We start from the raw sequence: 17,687 nt of genomic DNA, 5'->3' as shown, positions 1-17,687 counted from the left end.
AGCAAAGACGTGGTATAAGAAAACCCCAGAAGGAGTCACCAAGAATGAGAATTTCAAAATCCTGTGGGATACAATGGTCCAGTGCGATCATCCGACCAAACATCGGAAACTAGACATTGCTGTGGTGATGAATTGAAGTTGGAAATATGAAGGTTGTGTTGAATGAAGGGAGTGGACGTGATACCCAGGGTAATTGGTGCACTTGGAAGTACCAGCACTCAACTACTAACATGACTGAAAAAGATTGGTGCGAGTGTGAAGGTAGAACACCCCTACAAGAATCAGCATTGCTTGGAACTGCAAGAATTCTTTGCAAAATTCTTGAAGCATGACCAGTAAACAAATGTCACCTTAGTCTGCTGGCTGTGGACAGCTGACACTCTCCATCATACCCAGTAAAATAAGCTGTGAGTTTTCATCACATGATAATGATAATAATCCTTTCTACTAAAGGCACAAGATGTGAAATCTTTGTAGGTGGGGGCTTGTTGGTTACATCAACCCCATTGTACAACTGGTACATCCTGAAAGGATGAAAGGCAAAGCCAACCTTGGCAGAATTTGAACTTGGAACATAAAGATGGATGACAAGCATTTTGTCTGACATACTAACAATTCTGCCTGGTGACCACCTTAATAATAATAATAATCTTTTCTACTAATTTTGGTGGGAGGGAACTGGTCGATTACATCCACCCAGTGTTTCACTGGTGCATAATTTACCGACCCCAAAAGGGTGACAGGCAAAATCAACCTCGGTAGAAATTGTACTCAGAAGGTAAAAATGAACAATGTGCCACTAAGCATTTTGCCTAATCTGCTAATGACTCTGCCAGCTTAAAACCACCACCACCACCACTAATAATAAGGGTTTGAAATTTTGCCTCAAGGGCAAGAATTTTGGGGGTGGGATGAGTCAATTTACATTGACCCCCAGGATTCAACAGGTACTTTAATAATAACAGTAATAATGTGATGTTTTTGTAGGTAGAAATATTGGGTGCAATCAACTACAATTTAAGCTACCTTTACATATTTCTCTCTTACTTTTCTTCCTGCCTTCTTTCTTTTTCAGATCTTAGTTCCTTATTTTCTTCTTTACACACACTCATTCACTCTCTCTTTCTCTCTTTACTCATAGCATTTCATTCCAATCTCTGTTCTCTCAACCCCACCACCCTCTTTCTCTTTTCTTCTTTTGTCGCTCCACTATTTATTTTCACGATGTCTCTTTATCTTTATTCCTTCTCTCTCTCTCTCTCTCTCTCTGTTCGTTTGTTTCCTGTATTTTCTTTCTTAATCGGGTTATCTTTTCTTCTCTCTCTCTCTCTCCCCGTGTTGCTCATTCATCTGACGGACATTTGTGTTTCTAATGAAACCTACCTCGTTGCATAGGCTGGTGAGCCAGCCAGCTTACCAACTTCTACCTTGCTTGGTGGTGGTACCTTACTAGCAAACTAGACGAAAGTAAGCTAGTAGGCAAATTTAATGATGCAACTGGGGAAGGAACGTTCGGTGGGAGACTTACCTGTGGCCACCACCAGCTACCTGTGGAGGGAGACTGAGGGTGGAGGACTGCGACAAGTGCAGCAATAACAACAACTGTAACCTAAGCAACAACAACAACAACAACCACACCATCGAATACGACTGCAACAGCTGCAGCGACGACGACGACGCAACCACCATCAGGACAGACAGACAGACACACACACACACACAATATGTCTGGTTTACCCTTAAAAGCTATAAACACACGAAAACAACCTATATACACGGCGTGGAGTGAGTGCTGCTATTGATTATACACACATACACACATACATACACACACACATACATACACACACACATACATACACACACATACATACATACACATACATACACACACACACATACATACATACATACACATACACATACATACATATACATGCGCACACATACACATACATACATACAAACATACATACATACATATACACGCGCACACTAAAAGGGTAGACTGAAAGCAGACATTTATAGAAGATAAAAAAAAAAAAGAAAACGAGAGAGAGACAGAAAGAGAGGAAGAGAACGTAAAGAAAGAGGGTTAGAGAGAGGGGAAAAGCTGAAAGAGAGAGAGAGTGAGAGAGTGGTGGTGGTCGTCGCTCGCCTCTGATATTATTTAGTTCCCACCCTGGTAGTTGTTGGTACTTTATTAAAACAAATTAGGGTAAGTATGAAACATTTTTCAAATGTCCTTTGCACAGATTTTTCTCTTGACAAACTTGATGAAAAGTTTCTCTCTCATTTTTTTCTTATCTTTAATTATGACTGTGTTGCCGTGAATCTGCTGTATTATTATTATTATTATCATTATTATATACTATGCCTTAATTATCAGCTACATTCGTCTCTATTTGTGCGTGTGTATATATATATATATATACACTCACACACATATCCTTATATCATGTATGCATGTGTGTTTAACCGAAAACCCCTGTGGAAGTCGAAACTTTCTCTGCACGCATTACTTCCACAAGGTGAGGGATTATAAAGACTTGCTATTATTATTTGTTGTCTATTCTATTTAGTTAATTTATAGTAATTAGTGGCAATAATTCACTGCTACTATTTACTTAATCACGCGGAGACATTTAAAAAAAAAAACGGGAATATGGGAATCTGTGATGTTCATTCCTTTTGCTCAGGGATCAGGGATTCTCCACCCCCACGGCTCATATGGTTGATGATGATGGGCACAAGGTCACCGATTTATAAAGGAGTGTGATCGATTTCATTGACCCAGTATGTGACTTGTACTTATTTTATCGATCCCGGTGGAGAGGAAACTATAATAATAGTAATAATGGTGTTAATAATAATATCAATAATATTGATCTCTTAATAGTAATACTCGCCAAAATAATCTGAATAATATGTCCCGGAATCTTGTTACTTGAGGTAAAGCCTTGTCCCTAGGACAAGACTGCTTGCATGAAATACTTCATGCCTTCAATATTTCATTATCTTTATCATCATCACCATCAACACTATTATTATTATTATTATTATTGCAGTCGATGTAGCTGTTGTTATCTGTTAATATTTAGACAAGGTAAAAACAAATTGAAACCTTCTTCCAAAAATTTGATAGAGAGAACTCTCTGCTTGTTTTTCATTTTGTTCTTCTATTCTCTAACATTTACCTTGGTCTTGTCTGTCAGATTTTAAAGAAACATTAAATATCAACATTTTGGACGTATAGAGTTTCCGGTGTCTATTGTTTCTCCTATAACTGGACTCTTTCACCGGGGTCTATAACGAAAACAGTATTTTGGTTTAAACTCCTCTATTGTCTTTTGAGAATATCAATATGAAACTGAAGTCATTCAATAATGAATAATATATATATACATTAAACTGTTGTTATCGAGCCACACACACCCCGAATACTATCGACCCCGTGAGAAAAGCAGCAAGGTGCCCTTTACAGTGCTTTAATGTAAAAAAAAAAAACGGAACATTTACACACCGTTGCTCCTAGATATTTGCATTAATTGGAGGGAAGCATAGAAAGAGATGTGCGAAGAGAGCACCTGTTGCTGTGTGGATCATTCGAGGAGAAAGTGTAAACATCGACACACAAATACAAAAGCTTGTTTTCATTTAAACAATTATATATAAATGTAACTTTAAATTATATATATAATTTAAAGAATTATATATATATATATATATGTAACTTGTTGCAATTTAAAGTTGCTTTCTTAAAAAATGTAGGCTGTAAAACCATTTACATATAGAATAATTAAAGTGCATAATTGATTAAATTTATATTTTCTGGCCGTTTCTTTACACGTGTGTGTGTGTGTGTGTGAAAGTTTTTATTCAAATGCGCGCCTGAATGGGAAGATATGTATGCAAGTTTTTGGTCCACGTATCTATGATATGATACACACACAGCATACACCATGTATGGTGTGTGTGTGTGTCAACTTTGATTTATTCGCACTTTCCTATTTGCATACCCGATTCCCTCATCAGTCCACAAACACAACCTGTTGCTGATGACTGGCTGCGGCGGTGGATGTTTGCAGTAATTACCTCCACCGCATTCCTCGTCGCTTCTTTCTCTCTCCATTCTCTCCCTGACTGTTGTTGTTGTTAATTCACTGCCGCCGCCATGATATGTTGCAGGAGGGGGAATATGTTTAGGAGTGACAAGGGCATCTCTCCCTCTCCCCTATTCTCTCACAATAGTTTATTATTTCTCTCCACTCACACTACATATATGTATGTGGGTGTGTAAAAGGTGAGGCACGGTGCCCTTTCCCGTCCCTCTTTTATGGCTCTCGCGCGCTCCTCCACAACTTCGTTTTCCGTCTTTTATTGTCAGTCTTACGAGAAGCCAAAGTATTTGGGAGATTTCAACTCAGAAATATAAGGTGCCAAATGAAAGGCATTGCGAACTCTGCCAGCCTCTCACCTCAATCTCTGTTCTTGGGGATAACACGAGCGTAGCGGGCGGTGGCGGTCCACCCCGGGCGACACTTTTCATCCGGTTGTAGACTATTACTGTAGGCAATATGTGTCAATTTGTGGGGTCCGGAGTGGGGGGGGGACCACTAAGCTCCTGCAACCCGTGCAGTTGCAGTGGGCCCCTCAACCGTGTTAAGATCAAAGTACGTAGATGAGTCATCTTTTTACTTTGGTTAAAATGTTGAACAAACTGAAGATTTCAAGAAATAAAATGGTAATTCTGCCAACTCGTCACCTTACTAATAATACTAGGAATTCTTTCGACTATAGGCACAAGGCTTGAAATTTTGGGTGAGGGGACCGGTTGATTACATCGACCCCAGGAACAGGTACTTATTTTATCAACCCTGAACACATGAAAAGCAAAGTTGACCTCGGAACATAGCGGCAGACAAAGTACTGCCAAACATTTTGCCCAGCATGCTAACGATTCTGTCAGCTCACCACATGATAATGATTTCAAATTTTTAACACAAGGGCAGCTTGGAGGAGGGTATTAAGTCGATTACATCGACCCCAGTGCATAACTGGTACTTATTTAATCGACCCCTAAAAGTCGAAAGGTAAAGTCGACTTTGGTGGAATTTGAACTCAGAATGTAGTGACAGGCAAAATACCGCTAAGCATGTCGCCAGGCGTGCTAACGATTCTGCCCGCTCACCACCTTAATAATAACAATAATAATGGTTTCAAATATTGGAACCAGGCTTGCCATTTTGCAGGAGAGGCTTAGTACTTAATGAGGTCACCAGTTTTGATGGGAAGAATTATGTTGACTGTATTGACTCCAATACCTGATTGGGCACTTTATTTTATTGATCCCCAAATGGCAAACTCGACCTGTAATGATGAATATCTGTTAGTTGGGGTTTCTTGTAACTGGGTCAAGAAGAGAATAGCAGTCAGTTGAAACGGACCCAAATATATTACTGGTTAGTCCTTCACAGGGCTTACAAACTCTGTTCCTTTAATAGATTCCTGAGCTAATTTCTGCACAGAATGCATCAACTTGACCTTTGCATGTGACTGGGATTTTATTAGTTCCAGAGGAAGTTTTTGGAGTTTGAATAATTCCCCCTACCCTAACCTGGTGTTTTGTTCATCATCCTTAAACAACTCTTATTCAGTGAGCTTTTGAGTGGAATGGATTACTTGACCTGAAGAATATTCTAACAAGGCCCCACCTGCAATGTCATGTGCTGTCTATATTGATATGAGGTTTCCATATTGTGCACATATGGCTGTGATGCCTGTGCCCTGTGTTCCCTTATCAGACAGGTAATCATGATGGGTTATAGAGGGCTTTGTGTATTTGTACCCCAGCCTCACTTTGATGACCTGCTCTTTTCTCACTCAACAACAACAATACTAAATGTTCCATTGCATTTGATTGAAATTGAATTCAAATAGAAAGCACTTGTCTCCTGCATGATGTTCACAATATTCTTCTTTGATCCGAAGGTGGTGACCTGACAGGATCGCTTTAAGGGGCAAAACAAAGTGCTTAGTGGCATCTGGTTCTTTATGTTCTGAGTTCAAATGCCATTCGGATTGATTTTGCCCTCCCAAGCATTTCAGGCCTTCTGCCTAAAGTAGAGAGAATCATTTTACCATTTTACATTGGCAAACAATAGGAATCATATTTTGGAGAGTCCATATGAGTGTGTGTGTGTGTGTGATGATACAAACTTGCTACCAGTAAAAAAAGGCTATTCACTGTGTTTTGTGATGGAGAAAATTTCCAGGTGTAGACAGAGAGATGTAAACAGACTGAGTCCCGGTCTCAGCTGAGAGCAGAAAAAGGCAGACACTGCAAGCTGACACGGGGAACTTGCACTCAACCAGATATATATGCGTGTGTGTGTGTGTGTGTATGCATGCATAATTTGGGATTTATGGAGGGTCACAGTTGGGAACTTTGACCTGTCATAGATCCCATATTTTATTTTGGTACTTATGGGAGCAACTGTCTTCAAAGACTCCTATTGTCGTCCAATGCTCGAAATGAGGAATAGATAGACAGCTGACAACTGATGAAGGGTCGTTCTTTATGTTACTTGTCCTCTTTTCCATTTGTTTCTCTCGTTGTTTGCGTATTAAACTCATTTGTTTTCGTATTTTATGTTGCTTACTGTTGGTGACATCCTGTAGCCATATATGCATATGTGTGTGTGTAGATATATATATACATCATCATCATCATCATTTAACGTCCGTCTTCCATGCTAGCATGGGTTGGACGGTTCGACCGGGGTCTGGTAAGCCATGGAGGCTGCACCAGGCTCTAGTCTGATTTGGCAGGGTTTCTACAGCTGGATGCCCTTACTAACACCAACCACTCCGTGAGTGTAGTGGGTGTTTTTTACGTGCCACTGGCACAGGAGCCAGGGCAGGCTGGCAAATGGCCACGATCGGTTGGTGATTTTACGTGTCACTGACACGGACACCAGTCAGGCAACACTAGTATCTGCTACATTCAGACGGTGCTTTTTATGTGTCACCGGCACAGGTATCTTAACTGCAATTTCTATTTGGATGTTGACGTTGGCGTACTTGACTCAACAGGTCTCCTCAAGAACAGCAGGTCACTCTACAATCCAAGGTTAGCACAGCAGGCCGTCCTGCGAGCCATGAATTCACTTCATTTGTCGGGTCTTCAAAGTCACAGCATATCTCCAGAGGTCTCGGTCTTTCGTCATTGCCTCTGTGAGGCTCAAAATACGAAGGTCATGCTTGACCACCTCGTTCCATGTCTTCCTGAGTCTACCTCTACCCCAGATCCCTTCAACAGTTTGGGAGTGGCACTTCTTCACACATCTCTCCTCGTCCATCCTTAATACATGACTGTACCCATGCAATCGTCTCTCTTGCACACTGCATCCAATGCTTCTTATGCCCAACATTTCTCTCAGGACGCTTACACTCTGTCATGGACACTGACATTACACATCCAGCGGATCATGCTAGCTTCATTTCTTTCAAGCCTAGGCATGTCCTCCGCAGTCACAGCCCATGTTTCACTGCCATGAAGCATGGCAGTTCGCACACATGCATCATACAATCTACCTTTCACTCTGAGCGAGGGACCCTTTGTTGCCAGTAGGGGAAGAAGCTTCCTAAACTTTGTCCAAGCTATTCTTATTCTAGTGGTAACGCTCTCTGAGCATCCACCTCCACTACTAACTTGGGCACCCAGGTAGTAGAAACTATCAACTACTTCTAGTTTCTCCCCAAGGAGTGAAATGGAATCTGTTCTCTGAGTATCAATGGTGTCTATTGCACCTGTGCATCTGCTGCACACGAAAGATATCTTCTCAGTTAATTTTCCTTTGATATTGCTGCACCTCTTATGTGCCCATAGCTTACACTGGGTACATCTTATGGAGTTTCTACCTACACCTTTTCTACAGATCGAGCAGGGCTACCTACCTGAAGGGGTGTGTGGTGAGTTTGCCTTCCTACTTACTAGAACTTTGGTCTTTGCTACATTGACTCTTAGGCCTTTTGATTCTAAACCTTGCTTCCACACCTGAAATTTCTTCTCTAGTTCCAGTAGTGATTCTGCTATGAGGGCTAGGTCATCAGCATAGAGGAACTCCCAGGGACAACCCATCTTAAATTCCTCTGTTATTGCCTGGAGGGGGCTGAGGGCTGAGCCTTGGTGGACACCAACTTCTACCCTGAATTCTTCACTGTACTCATTGCTAATCCTAATCTTACTACTAGCCTCTGTGTAGAGGGCTTGTACAGCCCTTATTAACCATTCGTCAATCTCCAGTTTCTGCATCGCCCACCACATAAGGGATCGGGGGACCCTGTCAAAAGCTTTCTCCAAGTCCACAAAAGCTAAGTATAGGGGTTAATCTTTGGCTAGGTATTTCTCCTGCAGTTATATAAATGTATATATATATATATATATATATATATATAAAGGGAAAGTTTACGAAAATAAACAAAAGATGAAGGTAGGTGGAGTACAAACAAACAAATGTATTAGTATAGCGCTCAGGAATAGAAAAAGTCTTTTACGTTTCGAGCCCACGCTCTTCTACAGAAAGATACACAGAAAAAAACAAGGAGAGAAAAAAAATGCGTGTAGGAGCTAACGATCTATCATGGCGTCCTGACTTCGGACAGTGGTCAGACGCGAGAGGGACAGTAGGGGAGATAACAGGATCCAGTGACTTCCAATACGAAGGTGCCCCCAACACAAAGGTGCGTGTGTGTTTAAGAGAGTATGTATGTGCGTGTGAAAGAGGGCTGGTGGTCTGGATGTGTGTGTGTATGTATGTGTAAGTGTAAAGATGTGGGGATGGGTGTGTAGGTGGTGTGTTGTGATGTGTAATGCTGTATGGTGTAGTGTAGTGTGGTGTGATGTTGTGGGGAGGTGGGGAAAGCACGGGTGGGGTGTGGGTTTGGCTGAGGGTTGGGGTAGAGTGGGGGTTGTGGGTAGGTAGAGAGTGGGGTTAGAGGTGAGGTATGTTGGGGAGGGGTATGGGATATGGGTGAGGTATGTGGGGAGAGGTGTGGGATAGGGGTAGAGTGGGGGAAGGTGGAGTAGGGGTGGGTGGAAGTAGGGAGAGGGGGAGGAGGAAGGAGGAAGAGAAGGAGTGAGGGAGCAGAAAGAAGGGAGAGGAAGGAAAGCGAGTAGAGGGAAGAAGAGGGAGAAGAAGGGAAGAAGAGGGAAAGAGAGTAGGGGTGAAAAGATGTAGGAGTGAAGAGAAGTAGGAGTCGATGAGGAGGTTTGATGAAAAGGGAGGGAGAGTTGAGCCCAAATGGCATAAAAGAGTGAAGAGAGAAGATTAATCCCTGTTCATGGCGCAAGCGGGAATCTGGATGGCCTCTGTGCAATGACAATCCGAACACAGACAGGTGTTGCAAGTAGTGACCGGTGTCTGGAAATGGCGTGAGACTGGAGTGTGATTGGCGAGGCGGATGTCTCGGAGGTGTTCCACGAACCGGTCAGCCAAGTGGCATCCTGTTTGTCCGATGTACAGGGAATGGCAGAGAGAGCAAAGGATGCAATAGATGATATTGCTGGAGGTGCAGGTGAAGGAGTTGATGATGCGATAGGGTCGATGATGGGTGCCGGTGAGGAGGGTGGTGTTGGAGAGGTAAGGGCAAGTGCGGCAGCGTGGGCGGGAGCAGGGGAACGAGCCAGGTTGAGAGGTAGGGTTGGGGAAGAAGCTGTGGACCAAGAGGTCTCCTAGGTTATGGGCTCATTTGAAGGAGGGGAGGGGTCGGTTAGGGAAGAGGTGTGAAGTGGACGGGTCGAACTGGAGATACTGGAAAGCTCGAAGAATGGTGCGTTGGAGAGGTAGGGTGGTGGGGTGGTAAGTGAGGGGAAAAGGGAGGCGGGAGACTACAGGGCGGGTTCGGGGGGAGAGAGCAGATGCACAGTCTACGGAACGTGCTCTGGCAAGGGCAGTGTGGATAGTGGTGAGGGGATATCCATGTAGGATGAAGTGGCGAGCCATGAGTTGAGACTGAGTCTCAAAGTCATGGTCGTCACTACAGAGCCTACGTAGACGGAGGAATTGGGAATAGGGAATGGAAAGCTTGGTGTGTTTGGGGTGGGAGGAAGAGAAGTTTAGGTATGAGTGTGAGTCTGTGTGTTTGTAGTAAATGGAGGTGGTAAGAGTGGAGTGGTGAATGCTGATTGAAATGTCAAGAAAGGAGACAGAGGTGTTGGAGATAGTGGAGGGCAGGATGGAAGGATTTAACGAAAGAGAGGAAGGAGTCTAGATGTTTGTGGGAGAGTGAGGTGGCACCGATACAGTCGTCAATATAACGACCGTATAGTTCGGGAGTGAGACCAGTGAAACTAGAGAATATTTGGGCCTCAACATAGCCAATGAACAGGTTCGCATAATTGGGGCCCATTCGCGTTCCCATGACCACTCCCTAGATCTGTTGGTAGATTTAATAAGGGGCAAATACCCTGAAACTAGTCTGTAGATGTCAGACCAGCAAGGGGAAGTGGCTGACATCCTCTGTTCGAAGGTTATAATGGACACAGGTTCATGTTTCACATAGCAAGCTAGAGGTGATGGCTGCTTGGAGCTAATCAATGGCAGCATTCATCCTATTTTTCTGGACTCCCATATTAGCTTGCAATAACTATCAATATCCAGAACCACTGCCGTAGTCTCCTTTAGAGAGACTTAGAAATATTAATATTTATATATATATATATATATATATATATTTAGGCACATAGCCTAGTGCTTACGATGTTGGGCCAGCAACATTAAGATTGTGGGTTCAGTTCTTAAACCAGATCTTGCCTTGTCCAAACACAAGTCCCTTCATTTCATGAGGCTCCAGACCATTCGGCAGTAGTAATGATGGTAGCTAACTTTGAAGCTGGCAACAAACTGGTAATCAGTGAGGAGTTTTCTCCTTTCAGTTGCTTAGACTCCACAGGAACCAGGATAAACTCTAACACAATGAGACAAAATATGAACATTTATGTGTGTATTATAGATATATGAAACAGAATAACACCAAAAGTCCATTGTGAATATCTATAATCTTTATTTTATATTTGTCTTTCTCCGCTGACACATGTTGCAGGGGTCATCCTTTTACTTGTTATGGTCCTTCATCATTTCCCTCACAATTACAAAGTTGCCAGTCTTTGTTGTTGTTGTGTTCATCATGTCGATTTTTCCAGCCCTTGTTTTATCACAACATACGTTGGACATGTTTTAAATATAACCATCAGCAACCCTAGAAAGGCTAAACGGTTCCTTCTATTCTATTCTAAAATCGGTTTGCATTTAAAGATTCAGTTCTCTTAATGTCTAACCCTTTTTACAGCTTACAAAGTCCTTTCCTACCCCCAACCACTCTGCAGTAAGGCCTGGGTAGATGTTATCATGCCTTTAGCCCTGTGTGACAACAAAAGAGTTGCTTTTGCTCTGTGGTCAGTTTTGCCTGTGCAGGCATGGCTGGGTGGTTAAGAGGTTAAGAGGGTCTCAGGTTCAGTCCGGTTATTGTATAGCAATTTGAAACAAGTCCACCACGTGTACACGTGTTTATGTTGTATCACTATGTTTGTTTATATTTGTGCTCCTCAATGATATATTTGTCTAACCCATGCCAGCAAGGAAAAACAGACATAAAAACAAACATAATAAAAAACATCTAGTTGTAGAAATCATGCCAAACTTAATAAGGTTCAAGTGAAATGGTGGTCACTGAACCCAGCTGGGAGGTCAATAATTCTAAATAAGAGCAAAATCGAACCATGAGGTTCCATCTAACCCATACCAGTTTGGAAAGTAGATGTAAATGATGGAGAAGATAAATAGATAGGCTGGTAGGGAGGTAAATAGAGATCATACATCTTGTTTTTATAGAAATTGAAAACAATTATCAAAGAGTTTTATCAGAGAGATTAAAAGAACTGTTGCCGAGTCTTTTACTCTTTCACTCTGTTCTTTATCTCTTGCTAGAATTACCAAACAAACAAAAACCTTATTATTTCCAGAATAAAACAACATAGTGATATTGATGAAGAACTTGTCTGTCGGCCAAATTGGTTCTGTAAATGTTTAATATAATCCCATAAGATCGAATATCTGAAGAATAATTTTATCAGTCTCTTTGTGTCTTAGTCTTTGTGCCTGATAGCCAATAGTTCCTTGCTTGTAGAATATGACCCAAACTGTTACTCTTTCTTCTTCCACTGGGTAGCAGTTCTCGACTGAGGATGTTTGAAAGGTGTTTGAAGCCCCATCTTATTTGAAGCTTGTATCATGGCTGTTTGCTAATGTCTAAAGCATCCTCAAAGCTAATGCTCTTCACTAAGCCCATTATTCTTTACGGCAACAAACCTTCGACTTAACGATTTTTTTTTAGGTAGGCATTGAAACTTAAAATTATTCACAGAGCATGTGAAATGGGGCTGTTTAATGTTTATTTTCTTGAGAGCCTCAGCAATTAAATGGAGCTTCTGTAAATACTAGTTTCAAATTTTAGCACAGGGCCAGCAATTTTTTGGAAGGAAGCTAGTTGATTATGTTGATTAGGTCAAGCCTTGTGACCAACTTGTACTTATTTCATCTACCCCAGAAGGAAGGAAAGCAAAGCTGACTGTGGTAGCATTTGAACTTAAAGCATAAAAACAGACAAAATGCTACGGTGTATTTGCCTGGTGTACTAATGGTTCTGCCAGCTTGGTGCCTTAGCTTCTGCAACTATCAATGACAGGGTATCAAATAACACAACTAAATTACAAATCAACAACTGACATCTATCAGGATGTTCCCCTCACAACCAGTTTAAGAATAAGCATTGGGGGTCGGGGAGGGGCTGGTTTAATAAGCAAACCCCATTTATTTGAATATTGAATTTGGTGATTGGAACAGTATATAACTGGTATTTATTTATATTGGGGGAAATGAAGGAGAAGTTAGTTTGAATAAACTACATTAAGGGAACCAAATTAAATCCCAATTAAATCATCATCATTTAGCGTCCGCTTTCCATGCTAGCATGGATTGGACGGTTCAACTGGGGTCTGGGAAGCCAGAAGGCTGCACCAGGCCCAGTCTGGTCTGGCAGTGTTTCTACAGCTGGATGCTCTTCCTAATGCCAACCACTCCGTGAGTGTAGTGGGTGCTTTTTACGTGCCACCGGCACAGATGCCAGACGGGGCTGACAAACGGCCATGGTCAGATGGTGCTTTTTACGTGCCACCGGCGCGGAGGCCCGTCGGGGTGGCGCTGGCAACGGCCACGTCGGATGGTTCGTTTACGTGCCACCGGTACTGGTATCACAGCTACAATTTCCATTGATGTTGATTGAGTTCGATTTTGATTCTGATTTTCACTTGCTTCAACAGGTCTTCACAAGTAGAGTTTTGTGTCCCAAGAAGGAAAGGTATGCATAAGTGGGCTGGCTACGTCCCAGGTAGAGGCCACGGGTTATGGTCTCACTTGTCCTGCCAGGTCTTCCCATGCACAGCATACTTCCAAAGGTTTCAGTCTCTGGTCATTTCCTCAGTGAGACCTAAAGTTCGAAGGTCGTGCTTCAACACCTTGTCCCAGGTTTTCCTGGGTCTACTCTTCCACAGGTTCCCTCAACTGCTAGGGTGTGGCACATTTTCACACAACTATCTTCAGCCATTCTCATCACATGACCATACTAGCGCAAACGTCTCTCTTGCACACCACAACTGATGCTTCTTAGGTCCAGCTTTTCTCTCAAGGTACTTACACTCTGTCGAGTATGAACACTGACATTACACATCCATTGGAGCATACTGGCTTCATTTCTTGCGAGCTTACACATATCCTCAGCAGTCACGGGCCATGTTTCACTACCATGTAGCATGGCTGTTCGTACACATGCATCATACAGTCTGCCTTTTACTCTGAGCGAGAGGCCTTTTGTCACCAGCAGGGGTAAGAGCTCTCTGAACTTTGCCCAGGCTATTCTTACTCTAGCAGTTACACTTTCAGCACACCCACCCCTGCCACTGACTTGGTCACCTATGTAACAGAAGCTATCAACTATTTCTAGTTTTTCTCCCTGGAATGTGGTGGAAGTTGGTCTCTGCACATTTTCAGTGTTTATTGCTCCTGAGCATCTGCCACATACAAAAACTATCTTCCTAGTTAACCTTCCTTTCATATTGCTGCACCTCTTATGTGTCCATAGCTTACACTTGGTGCATCTTATAGAGTTTCTACTTACACCTTTTCTACAGATCGAGCAGGGCCATCTACCTGAAGGCGTTTGTGATTTGTCTACCTTCCTACTTATTAGGACTTTGGTTTTAGCTAGGTTGACTCTAAGGCCCTTCAATTCTAATCCTTGCTTCCACACCTGAAACTTCTCCTCCAGTTCTGATAGTGACTCAGCAATTAGAGCAAGGTCATCAGCATAGAGGAGCTCCCAGGGACATCCTGTCTTGAATTCCTCCGTTATTGCCTGGATGACTATGATAAATAGGAGGGGCTGAGGACTGAACCTTGGTGGACCCCAACCTCTACCCGGAATTCTTCACTGTACTCATTGCCAACCCTCACCTTACTAGCAGCATCCCTGTACATGGCTCGCATAGCTCTCACTAACCATTCATCTATCCCTAGTTTCCTCATTGACCACCAGATAAGGTATCGGGGGACCGTATCGAAGGCTTTCTCCATGTCAACAAAAGCCAGGTACAGGGGCTTATCTTTGGCTAGGTATTTCTCCTGCAGCTGTCTTACCAAGAATATAGCATCAGTAGTACTTTTGCCTGGCACGAACCCAAGCTGCATCTCATCTAAACTAACTCTCTCTCTAATTAGTTGGGCTATGACCCTGTCCATGACCTTCATTACCTGATCCAACGACTTGATACCTCTGTAATTATTTGTATCTAGGGCATCACCTTTACCTTTGTAGCAGTTGACTATTATGCTGCTACACCAGTCATTGGGAATGACTCCTTCGTGTATCACCTGGTAAACTATACGGGTGACTAGGCTATAGCCAACACTACCAGATATTTTGAGCATCTCTGCAGTAATTCCTGATGGGCTTGGGACTTTCCCTGTCTTCATGCTTCTAATTGCCTTAACTACCAAGGAACTGTCAACTCGGATAGCTGGTCCCTCTGTTGGGTCAACATTTGGCAGACTCTCTTTATCCCATTCATTTTCTTTATTCAGCAACCTTTCATAGTGGCGTTTCCAAACCTCTCTCTTTGCATCCTCACTTAGCGCAAGTGAACCATCATCCATGTGAACACATTTCTCTCCTACCACATCACGATTCTCTCTCACACACTGTCTTGCAACACGAAATACCTCAAGTCTTTCATCCTCACAACGCAGAACATTGGCAAATTTTTTCTTATCTGCTTCCCCTCTGGCTAAATACACCTGCCTCCTAGCTTCCCTTCAGGCAGTCTGATACACTTCCCTGCTACCACCGTTCTTCCAGTCCTTCCAAGCCTGTTTCTTTTATCTAATAGTCCTGTCAACAATATTGTTCCACCACCACGTTGTATAATGATATTCACCAGATCTTTGTTATACCAAGTTGATAATGAGGCTAATGCACATAAATTTAGGGATTAAATCAATTGCAGTATAGGCTTGCTGAATATTTTATCGACCAGAGAGGGATGAAAGACAATATTGACAGTGGTAGGGTTTGAACTTTCAACGCTGTGGATCATAAATAAATAGGAATTGATGATGTAATCTTATTAAATGACTTGTTTTTGTTTTATTTTTATGGTTTTCTTTTGTCGATTGAAATTAAATCAGAAAATTAAAAAACATAAAGCATGTTAAGTCCATTTAGCCATCCATTGTCTGATGAAAATTAAATATAGAAACTGCTTTTATACTGAGTTTGCCTGCAATCGTTGGAGACTGGCATAATTAGGCTGGGATTTCTATAGAATGTTTGATGGTGGTGTGGGGGTGGTTGGTGGTGCTTCTTTCAAACTTGTGTAATAGTGTCTGAATGGAGGTCACTCATTCATTTATTCATAACCACATTCTCTTCTTTTCTTTCTTCCAGATAGATCTCGAGATAGTTAAACAGGGAGATAGACAAAGAGATAGATAGAAATAGGTCTACAGACACAGATACACAGATTATCTCTCCATTGTATTACATTTCAATCGACTGAATTTGATATTTCATCTTTGCTGTCCCTTATACATTTTATGCCTGTCACTCTCTCTCTCTCTCTCTCTCTCTCTCTCTCTCTCTCCTTGTTGCTTTTTGTCAATTCACTCATTCATACATCTCTCCCTTTTTCTTCCTCTATTTTCCCTCGTTTTCTCTTAATCCTTTTGAATCCCAAAATATTGGATCTTTTCAGGTCAAATACATTTAATCAAAGACTTTACTGAATCAGTTCTTTCTAAAGACAGACAACTTAAATCACTTTTACAACATTTGTGTCCACTTGTTGACTATTAATTCCTATAAATATGACCGTTTTCTCTGCCCCCCCCCCACTATCTTCAAAATAGACTTTGAGCCAAGTAATGAAGGGATCCATTCTCTGTTATAACATTTTTTAGGATATTAAATGTGTGTGTGTGTGTGTGTGTGTGTGTGGTGTGTGTGTGTGTGTGTGTGTGCAGTGTTTGATTTCTGCATGAGGTGTGTCAGGAAAGAGGTTTCTTTTGGATGTATTTTTGGTTCCCCTGTCTTATAAGTATTCTGCTTGTCGTTTCCTTACTGCGCCCGCCTGAAACACTTCCACATGATTAACTGAAGGGGAATGGAAAGGAGGGAGAGGTTGTGGAATGAGAAATGTGTTTTTTTTAACCAAGTTTTTTTTCTCTGTTACTTAGAGTCCATCTGTAAGGCTTTCACATGATTAGTTGAAGGGAAAGGCAAAGAATGAATGATAAAGGAGAGAAAAAGAGGGTAAGGAGAAGAGTGAGAGAGAAAGAGGGCGAGTGCTGTGTAATTAAGTCTATAAAATGTATTGAGTGATCCTTGTATTCCAGTTTCCTTCCCTTTCCAATGAGAGAGACTACCTTTTGATACAGACACAACACAGGCTACGATTTCAGGTTTTTTGGATAAAGTTTTCAGAAATAACAGCAATAAGCTTACCATTAATTCTGTGAAATATTCGTGGTTTCTGCTAGTATTTCAATATTTGTTGATTAGAAATTAGATAACATGCTCCCCCCCCCCCCTCTCACTCAATCACTCACTCAACCAATCAACCAGTGTTTGTGTTTAATGATGTTGTTTCATTTGAGCACAAATCTTGTCACTTCCAAATCAAAGTTAAATCCACCCATCCACCCTCTTTGTCCCTCTCAATCAACTGAGGCTAAAATTACCAGATCATAATTAATCTATTTTAAGAGTGAGAGAAAGAGAGAGAGAGAGAGTGTGTGTGTGTGTGTGTGTGTGTGTGTGCATGCTTGTATTGTTTGTAGTTTGTGATGAGGGTTTTCACTGCAATAAAAACAGAAAAGAAACTGCTTCTCTATCCACACTGTTGTTGCTTACTTCACTGCACCATTAGGGAAAGAGAGAGCGAGAGAGACAGACAGACTGATAGAAGGCGAGTGGGGAAGAGGAGAGAGAAAGAGAGAGAGGATTAGGTTAGTTCACTGATCAATGAGACATTATTAATTAACTTGTTAGTGACCATATATCTAATGAAATTAATT

General features: G+C 41.9%; 1 protein-coding gene across 1 annotated transcript in view; it reads left to right on the top strand.

The window, feature by feature from the left end:
• The first annotated feature begins 2,053 nt into the window (after nucleotides 1-2,053).
• LOC115215691 (tyrosine-protein phosphatase non-receptor type 4) overlaps nucleotides 2,054-17,687 on the top strand; it is a 603,270-nt gene continuing 587,636 nt past the window's right edge. The window contains exon 1 of the mRNA XM_029784972.2: nucleotides 2,054-2,218. The gene's annotated coding sequence lies outside the window, so the exon portion shown is untranslated. The remainder of the gene's footprint in view (nucleotides 2,219-17,687) is intronic.

Source organism: Octopus sinensis, linkage group LG9, assembly GCF_006345805.1.
Source record: "Octopus sinensis linkage group LG9, ASM634580v1, whole genome shotgun sequence".
Lineage (NCBI taxonomy): Eukaryota > Metazoa > Mollusca > Cephalopoda > Octopoda > Octopodidae > Octopus > Octopus sinensis.
The sequence above is the reverse complement of the archived record's forward strand: the minus strand, read 5'-3'. Positions and strand labels throughout refer to the sequence as shown.